Source organism: Ciconia boyciana, chromosome 8, assembly GCF_034638445.1.
Source record: "Ciconia boyciana chromosome 8, ASM3463844v1, whole genome shotgun sequence".
NCBI lineage: Eukaryota > Metazoa > Chordata > Aves > Ciconiiformes > Ciconiidae > Ciconia > Ciconia boyciana.
In genome coordinates this window covers 6223754-6239131 of record NC_132941.1, presented here as the reverse complement: position 1 = coordinate 6239131, position 15378 = coordinate 6223754, and the positions used below count along the sequence as shown (strand labels likewise).

The window sequence follows — 15378 nt, the reverse complement described above, 5'->3', positions numbered from 1 at the left end:
TAAAAGAAAAAAAAAACACAAACAAACAAGAAAAAAAGAGCTCACCCAAAAATGATGCTATAGTTTTTTTTACAGACCTGTGGTCTCAGTTACAAGCTGAGCTTGTTTCAGTTCCCGGATCTAATTTGTGGTCTATTATGGTCCTTTTATGCCTGCAGATGTACAAAATGAAAAAAAGTCCCTTCTACAAATGGAAATACTTTTCTACTTAGACAATGTTCATGTTTTGGGGAAAAGTGAAAAACTGTTTAACCACATTTGGCAGCAAAATTCCAACTGTACAGGCACAGAGTTTGCTGTTGTTCCTCTGTGCTGTGTAGCTTTGAATTCAATTAGAATTCAAACCCGCTCCTTTTTCAAGGTTCTATTATGTTATAGGAAACAGCTTCCGAAATGAATACTTTTCTCATGGTACATCTTGTCAGGACCTATGAGAAGGACTAAGAAAACGCAGAAGAGAACGTCTTCACACGGCAATCCCAGGACAAAGATGAAGATACCAGACTAAACGACATAGGATTTAAGAGATGAATGGGCTGTAGCTGCCGTTCTTCTTTTGCAAGGCGTGAGTTACATCCCTGAAGAGCTGAAATAAGAGAACTGATTAAACACTCCAGTTGTATGCCAGTGTGACTTTATAATGTCGTCGTAGTAATTGGTGGAGTGGAGTTAGACAAGCATAAAAGTAAACTTATGTAGCAACAGAGGAAGCCAACAGGTCAGATGAACAATCAAGACCTTTTTCTGAGTCTATCTGCAGTCTTTCACTTGCATCACTTTTCCCCTGCTATGATGCTTATAAAAGTTTTGGGCTGTTTGCAGGTGCCAAAATATTCTCAGAATAAATTTGCACTGAATTTGAGACAAGCTGACTGAAGACCTCTCCTGAGTCCCTTATTTTCTCAAATTCCACAATTACGATGTTATTGCAAGTAGAGCCTTTTATTCCTCTTTAATTTACACTCTGCTGGCTTACATATTACCCTCCAGCACATCTATAAAAGACCTTGGTTGCTGAGGTGGGGCAGGAATTGAGTGGTTTAGGATTTGGTAAAGGGATTAAGGAGTCTTTCATTTCTAGGTCACTAGTTCAAGACTGTCATGACTGTAGGCTGTCTACTGACCTGTGTTAAATATATTGGTGGATGTTGCTTATTCCCTATCAAAAAATCACCACCACATTTGGCATTGATTTGACTTTATAACAGAGTAGGATTGGTATGCATTAATCAGAAATGGGAGCATGTTGCAAAGCTCAGATCAGGATGTGAAATCTCCTAAGGTTTGAGAATGAATGTGTTTGAGGTTCTGGTTTGACTTCTTCAAGCAAAAAGTCAAGCAGTGAAATGTGGGTTCCAAATTGTCTAGTAATTTAGAGTTGTTAAGAGCCAAGTCCTACTTTTAATTTTAGCTGTGCTGTTTCCTTATGAAAAGCAGTCTCTTTCTCTACTTCTCACCTGTCAAACTGCAGAAAAGCTCCCAGTAAAATACGTTTTTTCTTATACCTTTAGCTTCCAGAGATCCCTGAAGACAGAAAGAACGGAAAACATAGAAATTAGGAGATTATTAATGACTCAATCAACTAGGAATCTCAGAGGTAAAAGGGAACCGTTATCACTTCTGGTTTATTTTAGCTAAACATCGGAAGAAATACCGGGAGTTTGAAGCTTTGAGTTCATTCAAATTAAAAGAAGAATGATATTCCCCAAAGAAATTCAAAGATTAGACCTTCAAATAGGTTTTCTTTAACACCTTAGACAGGAAGCTCCCCTACCTTCTCTTTTTCTCATACAGACACCACACTCTTCAACAGGCTTTTTGACCTTAATGGGATGCTATTTGCTGATTTGGAGTCTCAGTCCGACCAGTGAGTTCATAATAAGAGTCAGCTGAAGAAAGGCTGCTTCTCTACCTTCCAACGATTGCACATTTTAAACCATCAAGCTACACGTTGCTTCTGCCAGCTCTCAGAAAGATGTCAAATCAAGTAAAAATTCAAAAAGCATAAAGCTCATTGAAAGTACAAACTCAGTTAAAGTGTTAAAATGCAGCATTATCTCTGGTTGGGAGGCAGCTTTCATAAACGGCACTGAAAAGCAATCAAATTAGAAGATAAATACAACCTGGAAACAGCAGGAAAAGTTACACTGAACATAAATCTGCTTGTGATAATTTTAATTAAAACTGAATGTGATACAGTGCTCAATATGATATTTCCTTCATTCCCGTATATTATTGGGATTACATTTGTACATCCTGCTCAGCTGTAGGCTTGCACCATCAAGTCCAAGGGAGTTCAGATACAGTGAGGCCAAAACAAAGGCTAAAAGAGAGCAGGCAAGCAAAAAATATTTTTAAAAAGAGGAAGAAGCCCAGTTGCTTTTGTAAGCCTTCACCTCTCACAACGTCCAGGATGCTGTGGTGACCACATGTTCCATACCTGACCATATTTTGATTTGGGACCTATTAGCTCTGAGGAATTTTCTTCTTTGAAGTTTGAGATTAAGCATGGGCCTGTTTCTGCTGGTTTGCCTCAGCTACTGCCTCCCCCCAACGTGTTTCTGGGTGCTGTCAATAGGCCTTTCTCTTTTTCCTTAATCTCCTCTTGTGACCAGGTGTGGCCATGAATCGGGTTTGCTCTGCTTTCCTCATCTCATTGTGGGCTTCAGCCCTCAGTGGATATGACCAGCTTCTGCTCTTACCCGTCAGCTCAGCAAGAAAAGGGCAAGGTCTCTTCCCGAGGGGTGGCAGAGCTTCTCTGCGCACTTGTAGGATGCTGGATCCCTGGGTCTCCATCAGCCCCTAGCTGCAGTCAGCACACTGTCTTCCCACTTAAATATTTTGCCATGTGTCCAGAATAACTAGATTATCTACACAGCAACAGCACAAGGAAGAAAACCGTTCTCTTGTGTTGGGGGGGGCAAAGATTTCTAGATAACTAAATTTCTAAATATCTTCTCCTACTGGGAGGACATCAAAGATTTTGCTGTTTTCCAAATGACTGAGCAACGAAAACAAACCACCCTCCCTCTCCCTTCTTCTTTAGGCATGTTTGACTCCAGGTTTACTAACAGCGAGAGCATGCTACGCTGGTGTGAAGGCAAGGAAGTGGGAACTGGGAGATGGTGCCCCACACTTGAGTTGAATGCTTCGAGCTACAGCTTTGTCTCTGCCCTGAGCTGCTTCTTCATAAATCACCATGGCCAGCATTTTCCTTGCTAGGTAGAGAAAGCTTAATTTTTAGCTTCAACAAATTAGTGTCCCCTCTGGAATTTGCTTAGTATGGAAAATTCCCATTCCACCCAGTTATAACTGCAAAAAACTGTCATACGGATAGCTGCAATACCTTGCATAGTCTTGATTCTTTATTCTCCAAGGTGAAACAGGGTAGGAATTTGATCCTAATCCCAGTTTTGCCAACCTGGTATGGCTTTATTTTACTGAGGAGCCTTGACCAGATGATCTATACCCCAGCACTAGCACACCTTGGCCTGGCGGAAGCTTTGCTCTGATTAAAAGGACTATAGCAATTCAGTAAATGGATGGTGATATTTGCAGATGGCTGGGGAATGGGTGGGCCCCCGTATTTATTTGTTTTGTGCCAGAATTTGCTGGCAAGCCAAATATTTCAGGATTGTGAGGACGGAAGAGAAAGGAAGACGTTTGACTGTTTGTGGGAATCCTATTTCCCTCATCTGGGATGCCTGTGCTTCAAGCAATGGTATCATCATGGGCTGGGGATATCTGCTTACAACTTTTGAAGGAGATCTTTAGTCATAATCTATCAAAGCTTTAAATGTACATGAAACCAAGGAGATAAAATTAATAACTCACCCTAATGGAACAGCAGATGGTAAGATCTCACAGCACATCATGGTAGTGTTCCAGCATCCACTATATAATGTTTCTTTTTCTGAGTGAGAATAGTGCTCGTTCTTGCTGTTTAATGTCTACAAGGTCTGGTAGAAACTAAATCATAAGAGCCACAGACGTTTTGGAAAGCCCGAAATTGGGTAAGTGTCAGTCACTATCACCTCTATCAACCTTAACTTCCTTAGTCACAATGTAAACAGCTCTACGTAGTTTTATTTCATCATTTACTGGGGGGTGTGGGGGGGAAATATGTATCCTAAACACTTCTGGACAGCAGCTGTGGGTGGAAAATATACAGGATAGCGAAGCTTGTGAAGTGTGCAAGAAAAACAGTGCTAGTTAAATATGTCTGAAGATTGGGAATCCCAGGGCATTCATGTGCTTCAGTTCAGAAAAGGGAGGGATGCTGCATTGCACAACAGAAAGTCTTAAAAATAAAATAAAATAAAAATAATTGCTTTGGGGACCCAAGTTAAAATGCAGGTGTTTTGAGGGGAACATAAACATTTTTTCCTAAATGAGGCGTTGAGGGCTGGGAGAAGGGCAGTAAAATTAGTGGAATTACTGCCTGATTTTAACCAGATGATTGCTGCAGTTGGACACCAGTGCAGTTTCATTAGGGACTCTAATTTACAAGCCATTCGCCGCATTCCAGGGGAACGCAGCAACTCCCCCCCCTCCGCGCCCCGCTCCTAAAGAATGCCAGCGCCGAGCTTTATGGCAGCAATGCCTGACTACACACTTGCTGGCTTTGGGGCTTTTTTTGTCCTTGTTGCTATTGTTGGTTGTTTTTTTAAGGCCAGCTTGACTGTAGCGCTGCGGCCAAGCTTTTTGGGAAGGGAGATAAAGAGTCACGCTGCCTTAACCCGGGCAGGTAGTCCCAGGAATCTGTGTAAATCTCCATCGGCGTGGAGAACATATGGTCTTTCTACTAAAAGCTGTCCTGATTTATACATAATGTGCAATCAGATATATTACATCATTTCAGTGTTAGATACTAGTATATTCCAGATATAAAATGACCCTTTTCCTGGCCTTCCATTAGACCCTAAATTGTCATTAAAGTACAGTCCTGAAAGCCTGAAGCAGGTGAGGTTTTGGCCTCATGTGACCTAGCTCAACATAAATTTGTCTGATCTTTATAGAGGCAAATGGCCTAATGAACGCTGTGGATGCAGGAGATTTCCATGTAGCCAGCCCTTGGGATCTGGTATTACTTTCAGAGGTATGAAATTTCTGCCTCAACCCACCTGGCAAAGCAGCAATAACTTCTTTTCTTTAACAAATAACACACAGCTCTCCTACATTCCTCCTGTTCACCCTGCTTAGCCATCTTCTGGACCTAGCCACACCACATCAGCGTAGTTTTCCCACATATCCCTGAGTTTTATTCCACTGCCACAGTGCAAGTCACCAAAGCCAAAAGATGGTAATATGAATTCTTCCCTTATTTTGTGGGTTCAGAGCCCTCTTTGCAGAGGATAAGCATCCTTTTGACATATCATTATTTTCTGGTTTTCTCCTATTCCTTCTTTCTATTGCTTTTTCTCACTGAATTTCACCTTTTCTATCAAGAGCTGCAAAGGTTCCCTATTTTGTCCAATCAACTTCCCTCCCTGTGCTGCTTGCAATTTTCTTTTACATTTTCAATACATCTGAGTTTCATTTTTCCCCAATGACTATTCTCTTGGCTAACCCACTCTCCAATTTTGGTAGGCTCACTGAGGTCCAACGGCCATGGTTAATGTTTGCCTGCTGTTAATCCTAACCCTCACACCTAAATTATGATTAAAAATAGTGAACAGAATCCCAAAGCCAGAGGGGGTTTTGAGTCTGTCACCAAGTAGTTATAATATGTGCATGTTACATATTAACAAAGCCCACAAATGCAGGAAGTGAGGTTTCCTTTCAGTTGTAATACTTATCTCCCATTTTTTGAGGGCAGCCACTCTGGTCTACCGCTGCCTCTCCTCTGCTTCTGTCAGATCTCACAAGTTCTGCTGGGTTGGCTCAGACACGTATTTCAGTGCAAAACCTCCTATTTAAAACCCAAAACAGATTTAGTAAATAATGTCCTTCCCCTGAGGCAGGAGTGAGCTAGCAGAGCAGGAACCATGCCGACAGAGGAGTAACCTTACATACGAGAAAGGAAAAGAGCAAGTCCTCTTGCATTAATTCATTCTTTGGGGTCTTGTGTCCTACTTGAGAACCTCTAGCGAAACATTGTGCAGTCCTCGTCTTGAACAAATTCAAATTTACCTGGTGTGCTTGAATCATTTAACTTATTCTTTAGGTTTTTTTCACTTTTTTTTTTTTAATTGCATAAGGCTTGTGCTGGTGCAGGTAATACTGAGCACCTTATCCCACTTCCAAAGACACTTTGGTTGAGAAGATGTGGGTTTCAGATGTAGCTTGCCTACAGAGCAGTTCTAATTATTCCCTTCAAATATTACTCACTGAGTATTTGAATAATTTTTTCTGTGCCAAAAAGTGTTTGTGAATCAATCCAGCATCTTGTCAATGCCTTTGTTAACTATAAATATTTGCTAGCGCCCTATATGATCAAGTGGCAGCCTACAACTGTTTGCAAATGCTTCTCTCAAGGAATATTTGGAGATCACTATTCTGGTCACTACCTGAGCGTGTGGGAGTCACTTGAGCTGCAGGGTGATGATGTTAGTCCAGAACTGACTGAAGCTATATAAACTGTACGATGACTTGTGGCAAGAAGTAAATGACGAAGGAAAAACACTTCCTTTCCAGATTCCATTTTAAACTCTTTGTGCTACTATTTGTGAATACGCACCAATCTGCAAAATGACTCACTTGTGCAGGTAACTGAACTGGTACAGCCACACAAACAGCAACCATGTGCTTTCACCAAGTGAAGAGCTAACTTGACAGAAACCTAACCTCAACTGGTGGTTGCCTTTAAATGGAGTAAGTAATTTCACCACTAGTCTTTATTTGCAAAGGTAGATAGGTTCGACCTGGCATTTCCCATTTTTCACTTTGCTACATTTATAGACTTGCTGAAAATCTTTGTGAATGAAAAATATTATGATAACCTACTTATGGTATCTTTCCATTCTTCTACAGATCTGAGATGGCAAAGGCCCTGACACACATTTTCCTGTAGTTTATAAAGCAGTTATTTTGACAGTCAGACTATCAGATGAATTGTCATGAAGCCACTCTGATTTCTCTCAGTTCACCCTTCGAACGATAACAGACTTCATAACTTGGAAGACCTTTTATTTGCTTGGTTGATGTTGTTGCTCCATAGTCAGGATTCACTGCACCATGAGGGCATTTTGGAATGCTTCGTCACTCAAGTGTTTTATTCTTCATTGACTTTCACTGGCATTTAGGCTCCTGACTCAGCTGTTTTGATTCATTTGGAAAATCAAATAAACTATTCTTTAAGCATAAAGGATGTGCATCAACTCTCTGTATTAACCAATTTATAGGAGTCTCTCTTTGGTACTAACAAGGAACAATCTGGCATGAATTATTTCCCACTGCTATTCAGAGACCTTTCAGGACTTCACTTCTTGTTTTCATAAGATCACCTTGTATAATTGAGGGCTAAAATGCAGGGCAATTTGTTCAGATGCCTCCCCAGTCTGCTTATCATCATCTCATGGATATGTGCAACTTACATGGAAAAAAAGTTGAACAAAAGAAGCTGAAATTTTTCTAACAACATAGTGAATCTAGGCAACTTCTGAAGATCAGATTGTTAAATAATCTTCACTCTGAACAAAATTTGAAATGAGAGAACCAATATTTCATATAGATAAAAATAAAACTTTCAAAGTTAGCTGATTTACTGAAGAAAACACTATTCTTTTTCATTACAATTCTTAAACATTAACAAAATTTAGTCTCATTAGGAGAAAAAAATGGGGTTTTTGCTCCCTTAGAACTCTTTTAAGAATAAATATGTTGGGGATGTTTGGACAACATGAAAGCTACACTGACAATGTCTTCTACAGGACTGACTGATCTTGAAGGGTTTTTAGAATAAGATGCCTTGCTTTACTAAAAAGTGTTATTGACAGAGAGCTTCAGATAAGGTTAAAAGTTGGAACATCATGACTGATCAAAAAGGTAGCACTAATCTTATGTCTCTTCAAAATTTTTATGGGTGTAATTGAAACTACTGTCCTTTATGGACTTGTTTATTAGATATATGATTAATAATTAGAGATGTTGTAAGATTAGAAAGATTTAACATTATACAATTAACATTATAAGAAAACTACTTTTGCATAAGTCACTAAAAATGTGATGTCCTCATTGACAAAATACCAAACTTTGCGAAACAGAGTGAGTCAGATGCCCAAGACAGGAGGCTGATGTTAGTAGGAAGAAGACCTACTCCATCTCTGCTGCAGTGATCCTGAGGAAGCTCTAAGGTGAAGCAGAGCACAGATGTTGCACACCAGTGCTCTGATGTTCAAAGGGAATAAATGACTAATAGCTTTCAAAAAAGGCCAAACAAAGTGTCATAAGCTCCTAAAAGCTCCTAAGATGTGTTTCAACTTTTTTCCTATAATTATCTCATTTCTAGGCTAAACTTGACAGAAAACCCACTTGCTTTTGTAAGAAATACTCTTGTTGTTTAGGAATGCAGATGTTGCTGAGACTCAGAAGGAAGCCTACTTTCATTTGGCCAGCTGTCTCCTAACAAGACATCCACAGGCTCTTCATTGTACCCTTAACACTTAATCCAGACAATGACTTAATGCTAGCTCTTGACACAAATAGACACTGCACTGTATCGAATAAGGCTGAGGCCATCAAAATAATTCTCATTTGAGAGTAAATGCAGCCTGAACCCAAGTTTGGGAGTCTGCTGAGTAAACGCTACCAAAGGAGAAATAAACATGTTCTGTTGGCCTGGACTACCATAACTCTCTCAGCTGCAGAAAGAAAATACAGCACAAGAGAAAAATGAATGTTTAGATATAACTTAGAGGACGGAAATTTTCTGTTCATGTTTAGAAGATCTCACAATATCTGACCACAGCCATGTGTGCTAGCTGATATCTACCCATTACCCAAAAATATGTTCAGGCAGATGGAGAATGAGATTGCTGGGGTTTGATTATCAAAAATAAAACCACAGACCTGGATGAGCTAATGTTGTTCCAGATGCATTATCTTATAATCTCCAGGAAGAGAGGAAAGGAACATTGAATCCTCCCTTAAAGAAGTCTTTCAGCAGGCTTAATCTCCCCACTGCATGAGAAGAAATTACTGCCTAGAACTGGAGGGGATCTCTGCCTGAGTCCCAACCAGAAGAAAAGTCAGGTCTGAAGGCACAGCAAATAGCTGAGTGAATCGCAAGTTTTCATTAGTCTGCTATGACACAAAAAGATCCTTGCGTCCTTTCTCTACTCTGCATTGTTCAGCAAATGACCCCAGGTTGATGGCCTATTATTTTTCTTTTTGTTTATTCTTGCCCCAGACCACCTTCCCTCTTTCTCCAAATTCCTTTTATCTTGCATCAAACTATATTGCAGAGCTCAGGCAAAACAGAACCCTCCAAAAAACTTTCTGGGACAGTATCTTCAAACAAAATCCTTATTTAGGCATTTAAGCCCTTAGCAGAGGGGTTGGTTTTGAACAAAATTCACTTTAGAAATACTTCCAGAATGATTGTGATGGCTTTAAAGCACTCTGACTCTCCCTGGGAGGAGTAGCCACATCAAGTGGGCACTGCAGTAGAGCCCACATTGGTACTTGTACATTTGACCCATGGGCCACTGAGCTTACTGATAAGGTGGCTGCCCTCCAAGGGAACATCCAAAATTCCAGTCAGGTCCCACAGCAATTGCAAGGTCAGCTTTTTTGCCACATACGGTGACCATTAGCTGAAAATGTCGGAGACCAAAGGTCACTGCAGTGCCCTGGCAGTATTTATATGCTTGAAGAGTACCTGGGTGCCTCTGTGTATCCCAGTGTTACTGCTCTTATGGAAAACCAAGAATTTGCTTTTTAAAACAAGATACACTTTCTCTCTCTTATCCATGCCTTACACATGCTCTGCCTTCAAAAGAGTTATCTCATATTTAAAATAATATGATGGGGAACAGAATTCATCCCTCAGTAAGCTGTAGGGGGAGAAAGCTGTAAAGCAAAGGATGCTCCTACAATTGTTTCTTCATTGTTAAAAGGTGAAAACCTCAGACAACAGGGGAAAAAAAAAAAAAAGAAAAGAGACAGTTTTAAGGGCTTTTAAAATATCTAACGCTCCAGGATCTAAATTGGCAAGGAGCCAAGCAGTGTCTTAAAGGGACAAGCACTTTATTATACTTTCTAATTCTTCCAAAGTCTGTCTGTAGGATATATGAGCTGGCTCTAATATGACTACTCTATTCTCATCCTCCAGTGGTATACTCTGGTCTCAGCTCATAAATTGAAAATGGAAGATCAGTAAATCAGCATGGACTGTTTCAGAGGGACATTGTGAATTTCCAGTCAAATCTTCTGGTTTATCTTAAATATTTCATCTTAATGTCACCTTTAGAAAAAATCTTTCATTCAAGTAAGTTACAACATCCAGTTCTAAACTGATTACACTCCCCCACTGACCTTCTGGAGAAGGGCTTTCACAGCAGTACAAATACCACATTGGCAGCTCTCTGCTATAGCTTAGGAAGGAGAATTTTTGGCATGCAGAAGATCCTTAAAACCCTCCCAAGACACGTTGTGATGAACAAACAAGGCAAAAGGAGGTCTGCATTACCGTAACGCAGCACATACGCCGCTGTGGCTCTTGGCCAAGGCTCCTTTCCAGGGTCTACCATTTCTGTGGGGGAGTCCCATGTCCTTTACACCAGCACGACCAACACACTGATATTCATCATAATCTACTGGGCCAAATCTACTTTTTTTTTGTGTTGCCACAAATTTCATCAGTCTAAGCAAGGGGAGCCATTATTTGAGGCAGAAGGGGATGCAGTAGTGAGAAGGATTAAAAAAGAAAGATACAGATGAAATACTCTCAATGAGTCTCTCAGGTACAGCCTGGCTGAATCTTCTTACAATAATAATAGCAACTTCCTCCCCTGAGGAGAAGCACTTCACCAAAAGCTCAAAGAAACACCTAGAAGGGAAAGATTTAACTGAAAAAATGTATCATGAAATGCATTATAAATGCCATTCATTTCAACCAATGGCAGTTGTACTGGGCAATAAACAATGGACCCTTGAAATACAATTCTTCTGTATTCTGCTGCTAAAATAATTGAGGAGTTACCTGAGAAATATGTGCTGATAAAATTTCTCAGAGAGCTTGAGTCTATCCTCTTTCTTCCTGCCCTGGCCTTATTCTTTTGTCTTCTGAGTGGAGATGATTTTGTTTTTCAGGAGTTTAAATGAAGCTGGGAATTTCCATGGCTGCTTATTTATACAGGGCTATACTCCACAGTTAATTCACCCTGACAGGAATGATGTTGAGCTTTCTTGCCATATGATCTTGTATTTAAGATCCTGTCAGTTTTGAGGACTCTAAATAAACCTTCTTTTAAATATTTAATACTCTTCAGTGATATATGCCTTTAGGCTCTGAGCCTGGTCCAACCATCAAAACTTAGAGTTTTCTATATTTCCCATCACCACAGTCATCCCATATAAATTAAATTTGCACTCGAAATTCTCTGGTGGATTCCAGGTTGTTTTCTTCTCATTTTCCATTCCCCTATATCTAGAAAGAAATAAAAATCTAGTTGAGTTCCTTCTATAGGACTTCTGAGGTCTTTGTAGAGTAAAGTCATTCCATCCCAAAAATAAGTAGCCAGAATATTTTGTGATAATGCCTCTGATGATGTGAAATGCTCAGGTTCTCTAAATCTTGCTTTCTTTTTTTAAGGACCTACAAGGAATGCTAAAAGAAGTCAAAGAAAGGATGATTTCTCTCTCTACTTCTTTGGCCTAGTGACTTCCTCCCTTTTGTTCTGAGGGATAAGAGAAACAACTCCCTGACACGGAACAGAGATCTTCATGGAGTAAATAGAAGCCACCTTGCATTACTGACCCATTTAAACGTTATGGTAAATGTGGGCCTTGACCAAAATAGCCAAGACCGTGTTGCTTGGGACCTCACACAGGTCACTAAGAGAAACAGGTTAAAGCTCTTGCTTTGAATAAGATGATTGATAGAGGCTTGGACTTCTGTCTCCACTGACTATGCCAAGCTATTTTTTATTTTGACCACCACTTCCACTGCATACCTGCAGAAATTTCCTTCTAATTAAAAATATTAAGTAGTCACTTGACTTCGAATCAACTCAGATCCTCATTCAGGCTTCTCAACACTATGAAGGAAAAGGGGGCTGAAGGAGTTGGTAGATCAGAGGTTTCTTCTCATCCTTCCTCTCCCAACCAGCAGCCTCAACCATCAACACAGTTCTCAGGGTACTTAAGGACTGGGTCCTTCCAGGCAAGATTTATTTGATCCCCAGTGCTCAAAGTCCAGCAGAACTTGCCCTTTCCCTGTATTTCCCCATTTGCACTTCTGGATGTGTAACGCATGCACACACACCCCTGCTAGAAAATCTGAAAGACACACAACAAAAGCCTGACCCAAGAATCACAGGATGTGCTCTGAATAGGAACCCAGGCAGACGGGACAACTGTCACACACTCCAGCCACAATTAATAGCAAAGACAAAAAGCACTAGCAAGGGCCTTTGTCAAATGGAAACATAACTAAAACAAACAAAGTGTGTGTCAGGTTCAGTTCAAGAGAGGTTCCTAGAAGCTAACTCATAACAGCTAGAACAGAAATTCAAGCTCTTCTTTGACAGGAATTGTCCCTAACTCTAAGTAAAAGTGTTTAGACTTCACAGAAGTCGGCAAAATTGCCTTTGAGTGTCAGCAGTGAACACTGTGTATTCTTCTAAGACTTCACAGTACAACTGTCAGCTGTCTGTTTTCTTTCTGCTATGTGTAGAGTTTATACAGACACTCCCAGAGGAGCCTTTAATCGCATGTCATGACAAGTCTCCCAACCTCTTTGCAGCTCTTCCACTTAACACATAGTGTAAACTCACCCAATCTCCCTTCACTTTCTCCTTCCCAGATTTCTCTCTTGGAGCTCTGTGGAGGCCTGTGTTGAAGCTTCATTATGATGGAGTGGACCCAGTGGAGAACTCTATAAAAAGCATCCGACCCATTTATCAGGACAGATCTCTTTAACAAGTCTATATAAACCTCACGTGTTGAAGAGCCCTAACCTGTGACTCAGAGACAAAAATAAACCTGAAGTAACTAAGAAAGAGAGGGGGTTTTGATCACTTAGTCCTATAGTTTTTTGATACTTTGTGCAAGAAAGTCACTAGATTTTACTAACGACAGCACTGAGTGGTCCCAGCAGAGAGACAACACCATTACAGAGAGAGCTATGCAAACACAGAGACCGTCCCTGCCCCAGAGTTCTTATAGTATAAATAGTAAAGACAGTGGGAGGGAAAATAGCAACACAGAGAGGTGAAACGCATTGCTCAAGATGACACGACAGCTCAGTAGTCACTACAGAGTATTGCCTCTCAAGGTAAGTGTTTTTGTAAGAGGTTTGGCTTTGCATTTAAAAAAAAAAAAAGTCAAAGCTATTCTCATGGCAAAAATATTGTAAAGTCTGGTTACACTTGTAAAGGGATTCTGTAGAACATCACGTCCCAGCGTGCCGTATTATTCCCTTTTTGTGATTCTCAGAGCAAATTTCCTCAATTTTCAAGTCTAAAGAGACATTTCTTTTTTACTGCTTCTGCCTCAAACCAGTACCCAAAAATTAAGGTGTGATAGTGAAACATTTATATTTAAAGCAGTGTATGTTTGCATCAAATTCCTCCCCCACCCATTACAGCCATGGTTTAACTGCGCATTTAAGCACATGTTTAACTTTAACCACACAAGTAGGACTATACACATCAATGAAACTACCTGCACTTAAAATTAAGCACTTGTTTAAGGGCAAGATGTAGAGAGACACATAGTGGGATTTTAAAAACCCCTTGAGCATTCAGTGGAAGTTAGGTGCTTAATGCGCTTAAGAGAGATTTGAAAATCCCACTGAGATGGTGTATCTGCAGCTGAACGCCTCTAGAAATCTGGCAGTGAGGCTCAGAATGATACAGTGATTGATTGCAGTGAGAATTACACCTCTAATGAAGTCCTGATTACACAGAGAATTTGCAACAGATATGGCTAAAATTGGTGCAAGGATTGGCTCCTTTTTCTAAAGCACCTCTTGGAGCTTGATCCAAAATAGCACTCGGGTGATGTGTAAATCTGTGAGCTACATGAGCAGTGGCTCTCAGAGGGCTACAGGACCAGTCAGCCAGCTTGCGGTACATTTATGTTTACTAATTTCCAGACTTCAGCTATACGGGGCATATGTCACCCTGTGCAGCAGTCAAAAATCCCCGTCCTCTCTTCCCTGTCCTATCATCTCACCAAATCCTCCAGCCGAGGCATCTCCACGCTCTCCCTTGCTGGTTGACCCTGGACTGATCCCTCAAAGAGGACTCAACGGATCCAGGCAGAAGCACTGCCTGTGCCGAGGGCACTCTCCAGCTCTCACAAAATCAGCACTCACACAGCAATGCATCCAAATGCCTGAGGACACTCAGAAGCTGAACAAACACCTCTAATGAAGTGATGTAATTTTTCTAAGCTAATGAGAAGAAGAAGGTGACCTGAGCCCACAGGTATGAACCCTAATGGACAGCAAGCCGAGGAGATAAGCCCCCGCTTTCCACACAAGCTAACAGAGGTCACGCTGGCCAGAGTTTGAATCTTTCTGGCAAGCAGTTCACTGCAGCTCTACACCTGGCTGGGTTTAATTTGTTATTTATGTCAGCTTTGCATATTTGTAAAGTTCAAGGGTTTATTGCCCTGGCCTGACCTTGCCAAGTCAGAGCTCACATGTGGTTCTCTAGTAGCAATTTCTTTCTAATAAACTTTACTTGAAAGAACATGTGTGATAGATTTTGTTGATGATTAAAAAGAATGGGGCTATGTTCATTGTTAGCCGAGCTGGTTTTGAAGTTTTGTTGGAAGTCACCTCTGTTCTCATTTAAAAAAAAATGTCCCCTTCCCCCTCACCCCTTTATTTTACTGCACACCCTAATTATGTTTCATGTTGAAGCATGTAGCATTGTTTGTGTCTATACAGTAAAGACACTCCCCCCATGTGCTTATTAAGATCATTAAATTAAATAGCATTGTTCAGAGTTGTTCTTTAATCAGAGCATGTGCAAGCACCCAAAACCTGGGCACACACAAGAGCATGAAAATGCAAGCCTCTGATGTGCAAACATGTAAAAAGCAACCAATGCCTGACACATTCTTTACCAGCCCTAAAGACTGTTGCTCCTAATTTGCTTTGTTTTTCCCTATTAACAAAGGAAACAACTATTTTCTGTCCCTAAAGGCTGTGTAACAGGGTACAATCCTAGCTCCACAGGAAGCAACACCAAATTCCCTTCACCT

The 15378-nt window shown here is 40.6% G+C and overlaps 1 long non-coding RNA gene across 1 annotated transcript; it reads right to left on the bottom strand.

Annotated features, from left to right (window-relative positions):
* Positions 1-476: 476 nt before the first annotated feature.
* LOC140655928 (uncharacterized) lies at positions 477-3886 on the bottom strand. The gene is made up of 3 exons (XR_012043910.1): positions 3835-3886; positions 1458-1524; positions 477-586 (listed from the first exon to the last, which is right to left on the bottom strand). It is a non-coding gene; the product is annotated as an uncharacterized lncRNA (long non-coding RNA).
* Positions 3887-15378: the final 11492 nt, after the last annotated feature.